The sequence below is a fragment of the Rhinoderma darwinii genome, chromosome 4, assembly GCF_050947455.1.
Source record: "Rhinoderma darwinii isolate aRhiDar2 chromosome 4, aRhiDar2.hap1, whole genome shotgun sequence".
In the NCBI taxonomy this organism is placed as follows: domain Eukaryota; kingdom Metazoa; phylum Chordata; class Amphibia; order Anura; family Rhinodermatidae; genus Rhinoderma; species Rhinoderma darwinii.
Window position 1 is genome coordinate 234,592,388 of NC_134690.1, and position 6,000 is coordinate 234,598,387.

A 6,000-nucleotide genomic window follows, 5' to 3' on the forward strand; every position below is an offset into this window, starting at 1 on the left:
GGAAAGAACATTGGCAGCGGAGGGGCTTAGGTTCATGTCAGCAGCTGCAGAGGCAGTTCTTTCAGGCTTAGGGCACTGGCGACCACTCCAGAGAGAGATCCAGAAACGAAAGCTAATACAACCCAGAGTGGTTGGACAATAGGTGCAACCCTGTCATTCCAAACTCATGAATCCATGAGATGTGAAAACATCTTAGGGACATGAGGTGCCTGGTCCAGGTTATTGGATCTTGTCGATTACAGACTCATCTTAACTAAGTTGGGAATACTCCTAGAGTGGTAGACAGACCAGGTCTCAAAGAGTCCCCTCTAGAGCTCTATGTCCTTGATCCTAAAGGAACTCAAAGAGGCAGGGTGGTACCCGATCAGAACCCCTACTCAGGAAGATGGGAGAGATCTTGATATGGGCAGAGTTGAATCTACCCATTCCTTTGCTGTATATATGCGAGGCTCAGATTCAAGGCTAACAGTCCAGGAGCAATGTCTCTGAATCTAGAGATCTTCAAGCCTATCACGAGGATGTGGAAAGTGCCAGGCATCGATCTCATGGCCAACAGGTTCAGAGCCAAGGTGGAAAGATTCTCTCTCTTTCTCAGGGTGACAATCCCTTGGAAGTGGATGCTCCGTCTATCCCTAGGAGGTGTAGAGGACAGTAGTCTGACTTACATTGTTAGATCTCCGATTCTCATCATTTAGTCTAAAACTACTTGACTAGAGTAGTGGCCACCTTTTGGGCTGAATAAAGTCTGATCCCGCTGGATCAAAATTCACTGTGCAGCTTGGAGCTCGCACTTAATATTTATCAACTATTATAGGCTGAACTTTTGGTTCTCTGAAGAGACGGCTCTTGAGCAGTCAATCTTGAGTTCCACCAGTCAAGACGCCCCTCCCAATGGTGATACTTCTTGCTATTTCCCCATTATTGTGCTGCTGCAGGACGTAAGGGAAGATTAGATTTCTAACGTTAATCTGTTTTCCCTTAGTCCTGGCAGCAGCACAAGCTTCCCACCATAACTAAGGCTACTATTTTATAATAAACACATGGTAGGAGGGGCCGGATGTCCTTTATGTAGGGAGGAGACTCTAGTTGATTAGTTTGATTAAATTAAAAATTCCATCTGTCCTACTAGTTCACAGTGGCAGAAATACCCCATTATTGTGCTGCTGCTAGGACTAAGGGGAAACAGATTAACTTTAGAAACCTACTCTTACTGCTCCTTACGTTCCCATAGCAAGGCCTCATTTTTCCCCATCTGGTCGCAGTGCTGCCAGTCTCCTGGGATGACGTTTCATTCCATGTGACCGCTGCAGCCAATCACAGACTGCAACAGTCACATTGGAGAAAATGTCATGAATTAAACTAAAATAGAAAAAATGCTGAGTTATTTTACAATTGAGCAGAGGAATCCTCTTACTACGCCCTGCTTATTCAACCGTAGTATAACCATACCCTAACTAAACCTAATTGTAAGCAATTGGATTCTTAGAGCATCCCATGTTGATTTAGTGTTGACCAGCGAAAGAATAGCTAATATTAAATATTCTAAAATCATTTCTAACATTTGTCAGTAATTTTATATATTCTAAGATTTAAGCATTGAAATGCCTTTTTGAAGTTCGATGTGTGTCACATGTAACTACTCTTAAATAACACAAACTATATATAGAAACTATATATAATTAATAAAAGCAAGTATTTCTTTAAAGGGAAACAAATCTTAATTATACATGAAACATGAGCAATAGTATTGTGCAACGTTGCTGCTGAATTAAGGACTGGAGCATGAAGAGCCAATGGCGATCACACATGGGTGAGTAACATGCAGTCAGATTTACACTGACTTCTCGAAACTTTTTTATACATTTTCAAAAAGTAGTGTAAGAAAGCTTAGTAAAAACGTAACAAGTAGATGAGAGGAGTTTGATTCCAATGTGAACATTATTCCTTTTGCTTTGCTTTATGGCTAGATAACCTCTAACCTGTAATTCTGTATTTTACTTTTTTCTGACTTTATTCTGACTTTGGTATATACAAGTAGAGGTTAAAGTTCAGTGAAATAGACCACATCTTGCCTACTTTAAATGTTTTTAGTGTCAGCCGTGGCTTGTATATACTACACTTTAACTTTTTTTTAGGCATACTTTCATACCATACGTTAGAGGAAAGATGCTTCCGGTGTCCAAATGCCAAGAAAAGTGGTGCCCATCGTGCTAAGGTAATTATCCAAATAAAAGTGGGGAAGGAGGATAAACACGACTCCTGACGTAAGTTCCTAAATAAATTACAGCAATATCACTCACAGACAGTCATCGGTTAATTGAGGGTTTTTTTGTTCTCAGAGAACAACGCGTTTTGGGATGAATATAAGAAGAGAAAAATCAATAAACAAGGTAAATAAATATTTTTGCCTGTTGTTACCTTATGTAACATAAAATCAATTAATGGGAAATATGATCTGTATTATGTGCAATATATAGAGTATAATTATGCTCCTTTTTGGTAAAGAAGATTGTTATTATCAAATAGACTAATTAACCGAGGGCAGTGTTTCACAACGAAAAGAAAAATAATGAAGGGGTGCGAAGATAACTCTCTCCTCCTCTTGGCAAATGCCATTGCCCTCATATTTTTTTTACCCATTTACAAGTTTACAAAGGGGGAATGAAAGTGAGTAAAAAGATAAAAATTACAGATTCGGAATCAGCGTATTTTAAGTTATATACTGTTTATTGTAGTTTAGGAGGGTTTTTGGTGGTGACAGAGTCTATATAACAACATTCAGCATCACTTCACTATATATACAAAAAGGAGAAGAGGCTCCATTTCAGTTCAATATGTTAAATATTTCCTAGCATTTGTAACTAGTTTGAGTTCATATTGCGTTTTATGTTTTTCAAAGGTGGCTGGATATTACAAATTCTGTATTTTAAAGGATCAACTGTCTTTCTTTGATAACTAGAGATGTCATTACACATTCTGAAAGATACATGTTATGAAAAGGGCATTGTGACCCGTAGGCTCTTGTTAGGCTCTTGTTAACTTTTCTACTTTGACCTTTATGTAACTGGTAAATTGTAATTCTTCTGTATGTATATATTAAAAAAAATAATAACAAAGGTAGAACACCCAATATATAAAAGGAGTATTACATTTATTACTCATATAAAGATATTCACATGTATTCAATAAATATGCAGACAAAAACCAGGAGAGAAAAACAGAGGGAATAGAATGGCACAGCCCTAGACACTGCAAAGAACATGAAACTCATGCCAAATACCAGTACTAATATAAAGAGCAGTACATATGGCTAGAGTAACATATTTATAAAGTCAAAGAACATGCACCATGAGATCACAATATAACCACTATATATGGACACAGCTATAGTGAAGTACAGTACAGAGGCAAGGAAATATAAATAATTACATAATGTCAAGAAAATTATGCCCCAGCCATTGTAGCAGTATACAACCCTGCCAAACACAATGCAGATATAGGATAAAGGCAGGCTCACATGAGTATATGTAAATCACATATGTAGGTCAAATAAATCCACAAAGCAGCCTGTGAACGAGTGTCTTACCCCTAGACATGATGTAAAAGTATTTAGGGAGCAAACAAAAGATCTCGTCCTTGACGCTCGTTTTTGCTGACACACGGCCAGCATTAGGATAGATGGCGCCCCACCCCCTCATAAAAAATGCCTCATAAAAAGTATAATGTCTCCTCACAGTATAATGCCTTTTTAGTACCCCTGCATGGTATAATGCCCTTTATAGTGCCCCCACAGAGTATAATGCCCCCTTTAGTGCCCCTACACAGTATAACGACCCCTTAGTGGCCTCCCCACAGTATAATATCCAACCTCACCCTTCCCTAGGTGCCACACACAGCCCCACCTTGCAGATAGTCACCCCCTGTAGATTGTACCATACAGCCCTCCTGTAGATTCTGCCATACAGCGCCCTGCAGATTCTGCCATACAGCCCCCCTGTAGATCCTGCTATAGAGCCGCCCTGTAGATTCTGCCATTCAGTCCCCACCTCCCCCTTGTAGTCCGTGCCCCCAACTTTGCCTTTGCAGATAGTGCCATACAGCCCACCAGCTCCCACTTGTAAACAGTGCCATAGAAGCACCCACCTCCCCCTTGTAGACAGTGCCCCCCAAACAAATAAAACAAAACATTTTTACTCACCTAGGCAAACCCCCCGTGACAAACGGAGCTGCTTCACAACGCCGATGGGATCCTTGCATAGGCCGGCGTGATCAAGTGTCTAGTAAATGGGAGAGCAGAGATCACTCTACCAGCACATGATAGGAACTCTCTTCGCACACCCACAGCCAAGAAGAAGGATCAGCAGGATTATATAAAAGAAAGAGCGAATTTAGCAATTTAATGCGCAATCGTGCATTTGGTAAATAACAATGTTTGGTTTTGTTGTAAGATATTTGCTACTGATGACTATTTTATGGTATACATGCCAATATGGGGGATAAGTGATATGGTGTGGTTAATGTGTGTATGTATTAATTTGCATTCATGTGGGGGTCTGTTTATATGCATTTAGATTTGCCGGTGACTGCATGGGCGTGTGACTTTGTTTTGAGTGTTTTTTTTAAATATTTAGATATTTATATTCAGTTTTTGTATATTATCTGTATGTAATTTTGTTTTGCGTAAGCAGTATATATTAAATTAAGTTTATATGTGTATATATATATGTCTTTATTGATATGTTTTTGATAAAAAAAATTCAACATATATATTTACACACTAGTAATAATCTATTTCATATGATATTATATTTTTATGAAAATAATTCTGATATGCACTTGACACACTAATGGCTATACACTCAATCACTTTTACTGAGATCTGGAGCATATGTCTCATTTAAGATATGACATTGGATATTAGATCACAGATAGCATTTTATGTAACACATTGTTTTGATAATAACTCCCTTTTTATTTGTTTCTTCCAGGCCCGGTACTTACTTTTATATAAACCCTCTGATCCTTCTGCTTGGGCTGTGGGTGAGCGGAGGAAGGTCCTAGCATGCACTAGTAAAGCACCATGGTGGATTTGCTTAGCTGTGTAAGGCCGGGTTCCCACGTAGCGTAAAATAAATTCCGTGTGGAAATTCGGCAGAATTTACAGTAGCAACAAAGTGATTGAGATTTGAACAAATATCATGTACACGCTACGGAAAAAATCTGCAGCGAAAACGTTCATAAATTGACCTGCAGATTGAATTTTAAATTCGTAGTGTCAATTTATGCTGCACGGACAACAGAGGGACGCGTTGCTATAACAGCGTCCCCGCGTAAGTATAGACTTGTTTTACTCTCAAGCGCTGGTTTCCGCAGCTGAGTTTCCGCCCGAATACCTACACCACAGTTTGGTGGGGGTTTTCAGTCGGAATTCAATGCGGGTTCTAGGTTTGATACGCTGCATACTTTTACGCGCGTATCCAACCCGCGGGAACCCAGCCACCATTTTGCCATGGTGGGGAGCGTGATAACGCAACATGCCTGTGTCCCGCTAACTTCCAAAGAAGTGCAAGGAGATGGGTCTCCACGACGCTACACCATCATAGTGAATACTTGCCGCTATGTCTCCCCACAGGTAATTTATATTCAATGCTGTAAACTTCACTATATAAATCCCCCATACTTTATTTCACGGTCTCCTGATGAAGCTAGCGTACCAGCAAAATGTGTGTCGAGGACGAAGACTTTTGTTTGCTCCCTGAATAGTTTTACATCATGTTTAGGGGTAAGACACTCTTTTACAGGCTGCTTTGTGGATTTGTTTGACCTACATATGTGATTTACATATACTCATGTGAGCCTGCCTTTATCCTTTATCTGCATTGTGTTTGGCAGGGTTGTATACTGCTACAACGGCTGGGGCATAATTTTCTTGACATTATGTAATTATTTATTTATATTTTATTAATATTTCATTCTTGTATGCCCCTGCCTCTGTACTTC